Raw genomic sequence first — 14,827 nt, forward strand, 5'->3', positions numbered from 1 at the left:
ATCTTCCTGATTCAATTCATTTTTATGTCCTATTTCATAATTCTTAAGCTTTAAAGCATGGAATTTGTTGGGATTTCATCCCATCGATCTAAGTTATATTAATTTACCATTCCTTGGTCATTTATCATTAATTACTATTCTTATTCCACCCCGAAATCCATTTAATTCTTGATTTTGGAGTTTGGTTTTCTTGAGAATTACGGGATTTTTTAAGCCCAGATTTGAGCTTCGTGTGTTCTCAAATTACAAGAATATATTATTTGTCCGTCGAAGAACCTTTTTATGAGTTTAATCTCTAAATTCCATTAGCAGGGCCCATGGGCCTATTTTGACTTACGTTTTGATCTAAAGTGTATTACTTCAATATAGGTATTATTTTACTTATAATGATGTATAGATTATTATTATGATAGAGTGGCAGCTTCCTAAGGTCGAGTTCAGGGGACGAGCAGCTCGTAGGTGGTTTGAGGTTGTTGTTCGGCTTAAAGGTATGCTACAACATACTTTCTTCTAAACTTTTCTTAGTAAGATCATACATTGCATAGATTATATGTGAGGAAGGGGTCTATATTATGAATTTTAGGTTATATCCTTATTCCGACATTCTTGTTTTTCATTAGAAGACTTAGACTAGGACCATGTTACATAATCCTTAGTTTAAGTAGTCGTTTCCCCTCTTTTGGGCATGAATTAGCATATGTAGTATCCTTTAAATTGGAATTGGAAGCATTAGCTTATTTAGGTAGTTTCTTGCCTTAGAATGGTTTCATTGGGGTGCTTTACTTAGCATTGCATCTATAAAGTGACTACCATAGAAAAATACCCTTTTGTAGAACATATACCTTAGACTTCTTTGGTATTGTGTGGTCCACGTAGTATTGACCCTTGGCTTATGTATTTACTCTTTCAACATCTACAACTCAGGTTATGATAAGGAATCTTATTTACATTCTATGACGTTAGAATAAGATTAGAAATCCTTAGCATAGGTTTGGGTTAGTACCTCACAACTAGGTTGGTTTTCTTAGTTTTACTTTGTTAGTATAAGGCTTTATCATATTTATTCTCGTTTACTATATACATATATATATATATATATTATACTAAGAGTGTGAAGATCCTTAGAAAAGTGGTGTGTACTTTTTGCCCTTCATTAAAATACTTTGTAATAGACAAAATTATTTTTTATGTTTTCGCTAATTATTATTTAATTAAATTAATCACTCCTAAAATATATAGTAATAACAAATATATGGTACGAAATATTAGGAAATCTATATATTTGGAAAGTCTAATTGGCTAAGGAGAATTAGTGTCACTTTATAAAAGAATATGCCAATTAGTGCACCAAAAACGTCCATAAAGATATTCCTAAATAGAAATTAAATAACATTGAAGAAACAATATTTAATTTACGTAATTAAAATAAGGAACATTTTCATATATAGGACAATAATACTCACATTTTTTAATCCATTTTTTCCTTTGAAAAATTGTCATTTCTATTTATTTTGGGAAATAAAATTTACCCTATTTAAATTTTCTCCTTAATCAAATAGGAAAAGGGTTTATATATGATACTATATAAAGGGTGATGGAAAGAAAAGTTCTATGGTAATTTCAATCAAGAAAAAAAAAATCAACAGCGAAAAAAGTTTTTATATTATTAGACGTTCTTTAATCAATAAATGGTATAAATAGTTATTGATTGATCCTTCAATATTCTTGTGTAGGTGAAGAAAGATTTATATGGAAAATGTGATTGAGAAATTGTGTCCATTTTAACCAGATTTTAATGTTTGTACTGAATTTTCTTTCTAATGCATATGGATATTATTTATGTTGTTAAGGTTAAATTATTCTACGTTCCTTAACTAATATTCTTCTATGCTTTGTATTATTTTTGTGTTGATTGGTACTGTAATTTGATGTATTTGTAATGTTTTATTTTGCTTGATATTGTTTGATATGTTTGTAATACTCTATTTTGCTTGATATAAATGGTAGATGAATGACTTTGAGAAATTTTTTTATAACTATTAGGTTTGATATGTCAATTGTCATACAATTTTGTTGAAATTTACATTCTATTATCATCTACTATTTTTATTATTATCTATTGTTCATTATACTTTTGTAATTACTACTTTTTTAAACGACTTTGGGTTGTTTTTCTTTAAGCCGAGGACCTTTATCATGTTGAAGTGTGAAAACATAACTAATTAATGAGTGCTTTCATATTTTAAGAAATTTAAAGTATTTGAGATTTTAAAGATGTTGAACATATTGTTTTGTTATAGTTTCTATTCTGTTACAAGCTACTATTTTTATAATTATCAGTTGTTTATTTTACTTCTCTAATTACTTCTTTTACTGAACAAATTTGAACTATTTTTCATGAGCCAAGGTCCTTCATCAAGTTAGAAGTTTAAGTAAATGACTAATTTATGGGTGTTTTCATATTGTGAGCATTTCAGGGTATCTAAGATTTTAAAGATGTCGAAAGAATTCATCATTCTCAATTTTGGATATGCAATCTATTATTTATCTTAGGATATTGATTTTTACTTACTGAGATTGCTTTATTCTTATGTTTTTCAGTTTAGTGTGTCTCTAATTGACATGATATGAAATTTTTTTTGTAAAGTTGCAGTCTTTTAGGTTATTGGATAGACATAGCTTGTTTGTGTTTTATTACTCATAAGATGCTTATTTTCATAAAATTTTAATGGCTCTATCATATTCATAAAAATTATTTAAATTCAACAAAATTAACATTTTGTACTAATTATATACTTATTGAATAAGTACACGCGCAAAGCGCGTACACCTAAACTAGTGTGTGTATATATATATATATATATATATATATATATATATATATATGTATATATATGTATATATACACGCATTTGGAATTGTATGTTAGTGGTCCAGAGGCCTTGGATATGGACTAATTGGGTTGTCAGGTTAGTATATGTATCTCTAAAAGTTGCGATACCTATCTATTTGTATGATTATGTTTCTATTGTTTAGATACTAGTGATTGTATGCATACACTTATAAAAGTATGAGCATGTATACTAGTATGATTCCAAGAAAAACATTGATTTTTACTACTATTTTCCAAAATTTACTTATTCTCATTTTTTACTTCTATTGATTTTAAGGCGAAAGTCGTACCACCCTTACTATTAGATGATGGGTTGTAAGACAAAGTTGCACCAATTTCTGTTACTTTAGTCATGGCTTGAGATTGGGGGCTTATTCTTAATGACTTCTATCATCTTTAGTCACTGGATTTTATGGATTCTACTTATTTAGTCTCAATTTGAGATCGGGCGCTTATTAAACTCATACTTATCTCCCATATAAATTATGGAGTGTTCTTATTATGGAATATCTTTTAATGTCAAGATTTAGGATAAACAATATATATGGATATCCTGAGTCCTCTGTAGGTCCCTTCTTCTGTGAGCCAAAGTGTTAGAAGAGAGGTATCCCTAAGGGGCCTGCCATGCAAGCACAAGGCCGAATGAAGTCTATATACTTTAGTTCAACGCGACATTCTTCTTTATTTCATCACTTTACTTTCATTGCACACTTTCATTTATATGCATTGTCTGTCACTAGTATATTACTTTGATATTTGTGCCTATTGGTCTTACAAGGGGCGATTAGGTTATGTTTGTTGTTGTGTACCTTACGGATTTATAAGGGTCCGATTAGGTTACTTTTGCATTATTATTGTATAGCTTTGCTCTATTTGATATTGACATATACACGCGGTTTAGGTAAGTCTTGTGGACCTTTCTTCTTCAATGATACTATTTCTAGGGTTAGACTATATTGTTGTTCTATGAATTTAGGTAGACCGCCTGTGGTTATTGTTATCGACATACTTCTTTAGTGTGACTCCTACAGTGTTAGATTGTTTGGCTAGCTCTTTTAGGTTAGTCATTTATTCTCTAGTTCCTCATATTGTATATAACTTCTTCTCTAGTTACTCGTAATGTATATTGTTTCTTCTTTTGTTTTTTGTAATGTATGTTTTTTTCTTACAGTTTAATAGTACTTGCATTTATCTTTAAAGCTTAGTCAGCCTACATTTATTGAGTACCATGTGTTTGGTACTCATAGTACACTTTTCCACCTTATAGACCTAGTATGAGTTCTTACCACTGACGTGTGTCTCGTGTGGAGCCATTTTTAATTAGAGACTGGGAAGTGAAATATCACGAGACAACTAACCAGATCGTGTGGGCACGTACGCTATCTAATTACCAAGATAAGAGAAAACTCTTACCACCCAATTCGAAAAGATACAAAATTCGCAAAGAAATCTAATAAAACTTTTAATATTTACAAATCTGAGTACGCTTTATTAAATACAAAATAAATAGTCTACCCTAGAGATCTAATCTAAATAGGTACAAGAGCTACTACAAGGAAATTAAGAAAATACATAAGACACAGCTTCCACAGTAAGAGACAAATGGCAGAAATTGTTGGAGAACTCTATTGTATCAAGCATAAAACATCTATTGATCCTTCAACAAGACTATTCCTCATAAAATAGTATAGAAAAAAGTAGTATCCATAAAAACAACATGTATTGATAAGCATCATCGGCCTACCCAAATTAAATCACATAAACAACACTTAAATGTCCAGAAGGAAAACATGCACCTTAAGAGTTCTTATTAGTTGAACAAAGTTCTTTCCATAGTTTCTTACCTCCTTTATCTTTTGCCAACCTCACTAACCCGCAATTTAACTTCCACACTATATCCAAATCTAGTGCATGACCTTTCAATAGTTTTATCATCTCTAGTTATGATTCTAACACTCATGCCATTATGAACTCAACTGTGCATAACTACAAGGAATTCCAACCCTTAATAATCAATTGAATTAGCTTTGAAGTAATCATGTTTTAGGACTATTCACAATTTAGCATAGACACCAATATAATATAACAATATAGCTAACTAATGGTAAAAAAGTACAATCATGAACACCTAACAATTACCTTCACCTCAAGCATAAATCATTTAGCCTCTTTCGACCAACAACAAATAAGTTAGCCAAGTGAAATCAATATAGACAATAAACCAAGTCAAGACCATGATCGCCAATCATTAATCAAGTCAACAACCATGACTCAAAATCAACAACTTACACAATACACAAGTAAGAAGAACATAACAAAATACATTTCATTCCTTTATATCTTTACCCTAGACTACTCAAAGATCCAATATAATCAACAATTATAATAGAATACAATAAATACAAAGCCCGGTCCACTCAAGGAACTATCACACTCACCAGTACCGTATACACACATGATAAGGGTCTTATGGTAGCTAACTAGCCATGACCCACAGTGGATAAGATCTTGCCCATGTATAAAAAATCTCAGGTATCTAGTACTTACCAACCTTATATCAACCACTTTTGTGAAAATATTCAAATATCAGTACATTCCACAATAATGAATATAAATCAAGTAAAGATGTCTAAATACCAGTATATCCCACAATAATGAATATTAAACCCGTGAAGTGTCCAAATATCGATACACCCACAATAATGAATATAAATTATGTGAAGATGTTCAAATACTATTATATCCCATAATAATGATAATAAATCCTATGAAGATGTTCAAATATCAATATATCCCATTATAATCAATAGATATCACAACAATCACAACCACAATAAGAATAAGCAATCACACTTATATAACCAACACGTTTTTAATATAACTTCATTATATGTGATTAGTACTTAGGATATTGTTCAAAAATTTACTTTCTTTAAACATGCATTATAACACATATATGAAGAAATAGTTAACATGTACATAGAAGCCAAGTTAGGTTTTAACTACATTAAACCATCACGTACATTTCATCTATTATTTAAGGTCTTAGTTAGAACTTTTATTACTAAAGCACACACCCACACATTTTTTTCACAGCCTAGTACCTCCAACTTTCCATCATAACCCTAGGTCGCTGCCGAGTGAACTTCTCTACCTAGCTTCCTTATTTAACTTACATCGTGTTACCAGTTACCTCTAATTTGGATTCTATTAGATTTTAACACAATTTCCAAGTAACCATTGCAATCACCCAAATTAGGTTTAGCATTGACAACAATATACATAGTTCATTCTATAATTCTTTATATTGCATACAATAATAATTTGGATTTAGTTTTATCAGATTGTATTTTTATCCATCCAATCACTGTGTCGACGGCCTAAACATAAAATCTCCCATCAATATACATCATGCATATGTTTTCTAACTCAGTTCTATGCTACTCAACTAAACCTAACAGACCTAAATGCCAAGAAGCTTCTACAGAGGCATGAACATGGACTTTGGACTCCATGCTAGTGATTTTCGGCATGAAATCCATGAGAAAATAATGATTTTTTCCCCATTCAAGCATGTTCCTCACTTTTTATTGCTCTTGAGGCAACTAGGAGAATTTTTAGAAGTAAACATTGTCCTATTTACAACTGAAGAAGAGAAGGAAAAATAATAAAATAAGGGACTATTTCCTGTCCTCAATGTCTCAATGTGGCAATCAGTAGGTTGCTTCTACTATGCTGCTATAGAGGGAATATTCCTTCTACAGCAGGATGATATCAACCCAACCCAAAATTTCAAAAAATATTAACCAAGTCTATAAACACTAGTTTGAGACCATATTTTATAATAATTCTTGTACCTCGTGCCCTTGGATGAGGTTTCTTAAGTAATGACAGAATAGGTTGTTACATGAGCTCCTACTGTTCTGTGTTCTTTGTCCCTCTATTTTGTTGGAATGGTCTTTACTTTATAAATCAGAGATGGTTCTGTATCTATTATACTTACCTAATACTCGTGTTATGTTTAGTAACTCTTACACTAATTGATTCTAAGCCTTTGTAGTATATTTATATTCTTCAGGTTTTTTCTCAATTTATTCATGATTGTCATGTGTTATTTTCTATATTATACTCTTTATTTAGTTTTGGTTTCCCTTTGGTTATCTTTTCTCTTGTCATCCCATCACTTGTCATTTTGGACGATGACTTGGCTTACCTACTGGTTTCTTATAGTAGGTTCCATGATGACTTGTGATTTTTTATTGTGACAAAATAATTTCCTAAAAAAGAACTCTTCAATCATTGAATAGAATACAATATTTTTTCCTTGAGACTCTCTACAAAATAAAGAGTAAATTAAGATCTTTCAAGTTTTAACTGGACTTTTTTGAATTTAGGACAGAGTCTTAATAAATCTACATAAGTTCAAAGGAAATCATTTATTAATTGTAAATACCTAAATTATGAAAACCTTCTTTTATATGTTTTGATCATTTTTCCCTTCCCTATAGTTGTTATATGCTGATATTAGGGTTTGGAGATGGTTGGCATTGTTTTTTACGCAATCTGGAATGGTTTGGATGAGTTTGACGTTTTTAGAGACTTTTAAAGCAATATAGTTGACTCCAACCAACATTTGATATTTTGAGTCTTGGACGACAAGTTGGACAATTCTATTAGATTAGAAATATCAAATTTGGGTTAGGAACAATTTGGTTCAAGTTCGAAACCTTTATTATACATTTTGACCCTTTATTTAGAAAATAGTAAAAGAAGGATCTTGGGGGTTAATTTATTGAACATAAATTTTTTTGGCAAATACTACATTTCTATTGAGTTTGTAATGTTAAAATTATCCAATTAGCATATATGATTTACTTTTGTTAGTCCTAAATGAATCTCGAGGGTCTATTTGAAAACATTTCAACTTGAAAAATTAATATTTTATTGATATTTGGTGCAGCTACCTTTAATTCATCACGAATGTGGGCCTTGGCTGCTAAGATGAAGAAAGAAAATATTCCTTCACCACAAACACGAAATGGTAGGCCGTATTCACAAAGAGAATTAGGTTGGGTTAGGTTGAAGTCCCTTCTTCTCAAATATGACAAGGTTGTCGCAAATACGAGGTTCTAGTCATGGACCATCCTAAACGCAAATCCCTAGCCATAAGCGCGAAGGCCAATTAATAAGGTAGTCAAGGTTGACCCTCACAAACACAAAGGGTTGATCGCATTCATGAGGTACTATTTATAAGATAGTATAAATACTTTATTTTCATGATTTTCCATTATTTTTGGACCTCTAAGCTTCAGAAATATAATTCTTAAGAATTTCATCATCTTTTTTGGAGTGGGTAATTTCTAAACTCATAACTCACTATTTTCCATTAATTATATCTTCAAAAACACCTTTAAATCATGATTTCAAAATTAAAATTGGGGGTTTTGTCGGTAAAGCTTAAGTATGATTTTTGTTTGATTTAAAACTTGTTTTAAGATTGTTTTTGCATAGGTGTCCAATTACAGACTTTTATATCCTTGGGAAATGTGTTTTGAAAGGAAAATTATGATTTTACCCATCTTATTTTCTAAGTCATTTTTCAAGTCCATTTTGGACCCATTTTTAAATATGTTTGATATGGTATTAATATTTTCTTTTTAGCATGTAGATGTTATATTTATATTTTTTAGTCGATTCTATAGCTGATCAAAAGGAGAAAGCTTCGTGTTGAAGGACTTTAGACATTGATTTTACCATTTTGAGGTAGGTTAAACTTAGCTTCTTTCAGATAGACATGGAAAGTAAAAAAATATGTAAAACAATCTATGGGTTTAAGAAAATGACTATGAGGTTTATATTTGAAGATTATTAGTACTATTTTGTGCTTAAGTGGGGCTTATAATATGTTATTGTTGACTTGTGATATCAAAAATTATGTGTTTCTCGAGTGAGGGCCTTATTTGACATTATTGGCCTTATCTATATATTTAAATACCACTATTCTAGATATGATACTCGTGTGGGGCTAAAATTTTCATTATTGGCCTTATTAAGACTTAGTTGCCTTTATCATGATAGAAATGCCCAACTTTGATGTTTATATAATATTAATGATATCTTAGACACATCTGATGGTGCCTAATTAGAGTTGATAATAATAAACTGTAGACATATTGAGTTGACTTTTAGGCTCACTCATATTTGTATTTAATGGATTGAATATCTTCATACTAATTTTATTGTGAGAATTACTTCCTCATTCCATACATATATATTCATGAGATATTGGTACCATTGAGGAACACTATTTTAGAAAGAAAATAAGATACTTTACAAAAACCCTCTTCGTAAAAACAAGCCTAAGAAGAGGATTAAGATTTGAGATATGAGTTATAGTATATGGATTTTAAACCCTCCATCGGTGTCATGACCCAAACCAGGGCCCTGGCCGTGACGAGCATCCTGAACCCTGAAGGCTCGAACACCCTTATATATCTGATAATCGTGCACAATATTCATAAATTATAATAGAAGATGCAAAATTGAAAATCATTACGAAAACATGGTCATACTCTGAGTTCAATTAAACTATAAAAAATTAAATCCAATATTAACTACACAACATCTGAACCAGTCTGCGAAATCTCTACTACAACTAAAAATGACAACTGTCTGAAACTGGGACAAGGCCCCCAGTAGACTTAAACAAAAATAAATAACATAATCTGAAAGACATAGGCCTTCTGGAATAAAGAAGGATCACCAAATGTACACATCATTGTTGTCTGAAAACTCTATGGCCTAGCAGGACTTCTGAATTGAACTTTAAACCCTGGGAAGAAGGGGGTCAATACAAATGTACTAGTACGTGAAGAAATCCAAAATGAAGCTTGTATATAAATAAAATAGTTGAGAGATTGTCATAATCATCGTGAAAAATATCATTTCAAAACACATGGGAATTTTTTATAATCATAAAACTTTTCTGTCAATGCAATTTATGATCTTTGTATTACTTTTGAGTTAGGTGGCACTCCCCTACAAGTATGATATTCCACGGGCTATATGGAATTCACCATTTACTTAGTGGGAAATCCCCCAACCCAAATGTGCCACAAGGGTTGGAGTGTCTGAGTCTGATACGTCGTAGGTCACTAGGCCAGCGTATAATAATATACCCAAATCGAAAAATCACAGTTTTGGGCAATGAGTTGTGTGAATTCGTGCCTTCTTCGGGGAACCACCTAAGCTCTCTTTATGCCTAATTTTAGTCTATTCTGCAACATGGACCATTCTAGTTTCAAAATTTGAAAATTTGATTTCAAACATGCATTCTATTCTGTTCTGAATTAACATGGCATTATCTTAGTTGGTGTCATCACACCAAGACTTGAAACTCCTATTTTTGAGCCATAATGCATCATGCATGATTCTTTCATCAAAAACTCAATTCAGACCACCCAAACATGAAAATAGTGTAAGAGATTTCATGTTCCGAAAGCATAAGTCAAAACTATACAAGGATTATCATTCTTTCAATAACAATGTGGTGGTCCTAAAATCTTTGTCAAACCATGCAACTCTTTCTATTAGATATTTATATTCAATATTTATCTATACAAACAACCCTCCATTTTAATTCTAAAATCATATTCATGTCATATTATAAATCAATACATTTTGTATCATGATTTTCAAGATACATTTCAAAACAATATATATCATATAAAAAATGGGATAAGTCATATCGAAAGAGGGATTTCCTGTGAGTCATGCTCTCAATTCAAACATCACATTAAAACACATACATACATATACATAGGATTTAAAATCACTTTGGGGGAACGCCAAAACACCAAAACAATATCATCAAGGCTTCTAAAAACATGATTAAAATTATAAATCCAAAAACCTTTTCTTAAAAATCATGATTTCTAAACCCTTTGCATAATTTAAAGAAGATTTCTATGCCCATGAAATTTTAGGAAAACTCCACGTACCTTAAATTATAACATCTGAAAGATGGAACCTAGATCTTGATAGATGAAACCCGGATCTTGATTTGTTCTTGGAGATCTTGAACTTAAGGCTTGATTTTTTTGAATTTCTTGTTCTGGGAGAAAAGCCTAATTGATCTTATTTTGAGAGTGAATAGGAAGTTTTTGATGTTGTAAAATTGATAATGATTGATTAATAACACTTAAGGGATGATTTAATTCATGTGAATGTGGAGTGAGCGAAAGACCAAAATACCCCTAAGGAATCCAAAAAAAATTGCATAATTGACAACCAGGGTTGACGGGCCGTCATTCGTGTGATAAGTCATCACCCAGGTCATCACTTTTGGGATGGTTTTCACCATTCACTACCATAGGATGACGACCAGGTCTGACGGGCTGTCACACAACTAATAAGCCATCAGCCTCGTCATCACGTTTTGGCAGACAGACACTTCGAAGTAAAATGAGCATAACTTTCTACTCTTATATTGGATTAAAGCGAAACTAGTGGTGTTGTAAAGAGAACTCAAAGAACTTTCATTTTATATATATATTAGGACTCCTAATTTGTTATATACAAAGAGTTATTGTCGATTGAAGCTGTCCCAAGTTTTGACGCTCACTCAAACTCGAATGATACGAAAGCTTTTAACTCGTCCTTAAGTTAGGAGACCTCTATGATCTCAATTCATGCTCAAATAGTTTCCCATACTACATAATTGATTAACCTACCAAATTTGCATAGGATTTATGGCATTTGGATCATTTACGCATAGAAATGATGGTTTTCGTTCTAGTCCAAAATGCGGGGTGTTACATTATCTCCCTCTTGGGATCATTCATCGCCGAATGATGGGTTGGAATGTTGAAGTCTTAAAGTTATGGACATGATATGTATTCTAAGAAGGGATATAGCTGAGCTGAAACATTTAAACTTCTATCATGAAACTAAATTCTGAGCTGACTTAACTTTACTTGCCATAAGGAGTTGATTCATGCTGAAAGTTTAGGATTCCAATGAAGTGTTCATGATCCAATCATATATATTGAATTGAGATGTGATAACTTAGGCAACTAACAATCATGAGTTAACAAGACTTAGACTGTACCAGGGTATTACACTATCTGAGCTAAAATACTTGGAAAAAATTTAAGATTATGTGCTGAACTCTTATGAACTGAGTCATGACTAAATAGCTGAATCTAAAACATGATGGTTGGACTGAACTGGATTCGCAGTTTACATGGATAGAATAGATTATATCTTCAACTCTCTTTCTAAAGAAGTTCTAGTAGCATTAGGGAGCAAAGAATCATAGGCCTGATTTACACAAGACATCCAACTAAGGAATTACAACCTTGGCACTACTCTATTACATGGAATATAGACATTTAACTCATAATCTAGGATAGAATTTCCAGGCCTTAGGCAATGCAATTTCTTACTTCCAAGCTTTGCACACTTATAGAATACTCCCTTAACTATACTATCCCATTAAAATACCATATACATTCGATTCAACTTATAATTCTCATATGGGCATTGATAACTCCTTCTACTAATGTCTAAAGTAGCTTAAATCCCTTCACTATGATCGATCCTAACTCTAAATCAAAAAATGCAACCTGACACACCATAGTACTAGTCTAAACCATATGATCCAACCTTCTATATCTTTTTAAAGTTCACACCCTAAGCATAACATGCCTTACCACTTTAATGACTAATTCTGAACTCTTACTATGGATTCACTAGTGCATATTGCGTCCCTCTACTTAAATCTCAACATGTCCTTCAAGCCTATCTTTATAACCACGTATGAACTCCCACGGGCTACCCCAAGAACATACACACACATATTTTCACTAACTATCACCTTTATCAAAGACTTGGCCCCAAATCTTACTTCACTCTTATGGTCTTATCCAAAACAAGCATACAATGATCTTTTATCAACAAGAAACATTTACTCATCATCACTACTTTTCCATAAGGAGGAGTCACTAAAAGGTTAGAACATATGATCTTGAAGCATTGAATAATATTATATGAGACTTAACACTTAACTGAGGCCTAAGGAATAGCAAATCAACAACAGGGATTCATCAAAGTGATCTAAATCGATAGTATACCTGTCTATAAGCTGAATCTCACAAATTATTTGTCTTGTAGCATGATTTATGGGAACTGAGCACACTATAAAGCATGAGTACATGAGTCATAAGCTGCCTGACCTCAATTTGGAGTTCATAACTTATGGAATGTGATCCCGACTACTGAATGAACTGGAATTCCTAATTTAGGAACTGGAAGAGCACGTGATTCTCTATCATATACATGAAAATGAACTATGATCATGGAACTAAAACATAAGGCAAGAGTAGGTATTGGGAAAATTGAAAAATATAGAAATAAAAATGGATTAAGCCTCACCCTCATCTTCTGATGTTCTATATCGTACTGGCATTTCTACTAGAATCTGAGAGTCTGGCTTGGTTACTCTCTCTATCATTCCCTCTTTAGCTTTAAGACATCATCTTAAGTTTGAGATATCCCTTACTAGACTCTAACTGAACTACACTTACAACACTTTAGGGTCTGGAAAATGACCATTCACGCATATCATAGAACTTAATCCGAATGACTACACCTGAAAGTGGAAAACTCACTATCAATACTACCTTCTGAGATGTACTCTATCTTTCTATAGCCACCAATAGTCATCATATAATACCTGAACACTTACTAACTTTGAATCTTCATGAATATCCCCATAGTTGAAGTGTACACCCTCTGGTGCTTTTATTCTTATTTCTATTAGTTCAACCTTCAAAACTCAAACTTAGATTCTAACACTTAACATGGATATCACCAAGCCTTTGATGAACCATACTACTTTTTTCATAGCCTACCAATATTGCGACCCCAAACTTATATCTTTCTACCATGGCGATCAAGATCATATCAAAAGGCTCAACATTATAAGTCAAAAACTCCTTAACTTGGCCATTTAGAACACCTTGTACCATCTAACTAGTCTTTCTCCACTTAGAAACTAAATGGTACCACTAGCCACACACAACATGTTATAGCCTTAGAAAAAGAAAACTGCAACCTCATATTACCTTGGACATACTTCTACCTCATACATACAAGATCATAATTCATTACGAATCAAATAAACTTAATCTATTGCATACACCGTTCAAGCCTATTAGATTACTTCCATATAACTAGTATCATTAATTAAAAAATCATCACATCCACCTTCATGTCCATAAATTGATCAAACTTAATGTCTAGTGCTAAACATGATTTACAACCCATCCTTACGCACAATTCTCAATTGGAAACCATGAAATAAACATCAAGAAATACTAGTATACTAGAACTTCATAACAACAATAATCAATCATGACCTTACGGTTTTCCTTATCATAACTCATTAGCACATACTATTTCAACACATCAAGCCTACAAATTTATTCCCACCAAACATACATCATTAATCTTATGCCATTATTCTTACCACCAAATTCTACATTTAAATTCAAGACTATAGTCAACCATCAATCATCTACCGCCAATGAAAAATGCAACATGATATACTAGTCCATCAAATAGGGAAATTCTACCGAAATACTTCACTATATCTAGATACTACCCATAACCAAAACACCTTTATGACATTACTAATATACCTCCAAATCTTCTACATACCTTATCACAAGTAGTACTAGTTTACAACTACCAAAGAAAAAAACGTTAAAGGGGTAAAGTCACATAATAGACATTATCAACCTTAACCTTATATTATACTTCAATACGATCTTATCTACACAAAAGTCACCCTCACTCTAACTTCTAACCTTATGACTTCATATCATCAACTTATTGATCTAATCTCACCACCAATAGGTCATGACACCAACA

This window comes from Capsicum annuum, chromosome 1 (genome assembly GCF_002878395.1).
Source record: "Capsicum annuum cultivar UCD-10X-F1 chromosome 1, UCD10Xv1.1, whole genome shotgun sequence".
Lineage (NCBI taxonomy): Eukaryota > Viridiplantae > Streptophyta > Magnoliopsida > Solanales > Solanaceae > Capsicum > Capsicum annuum.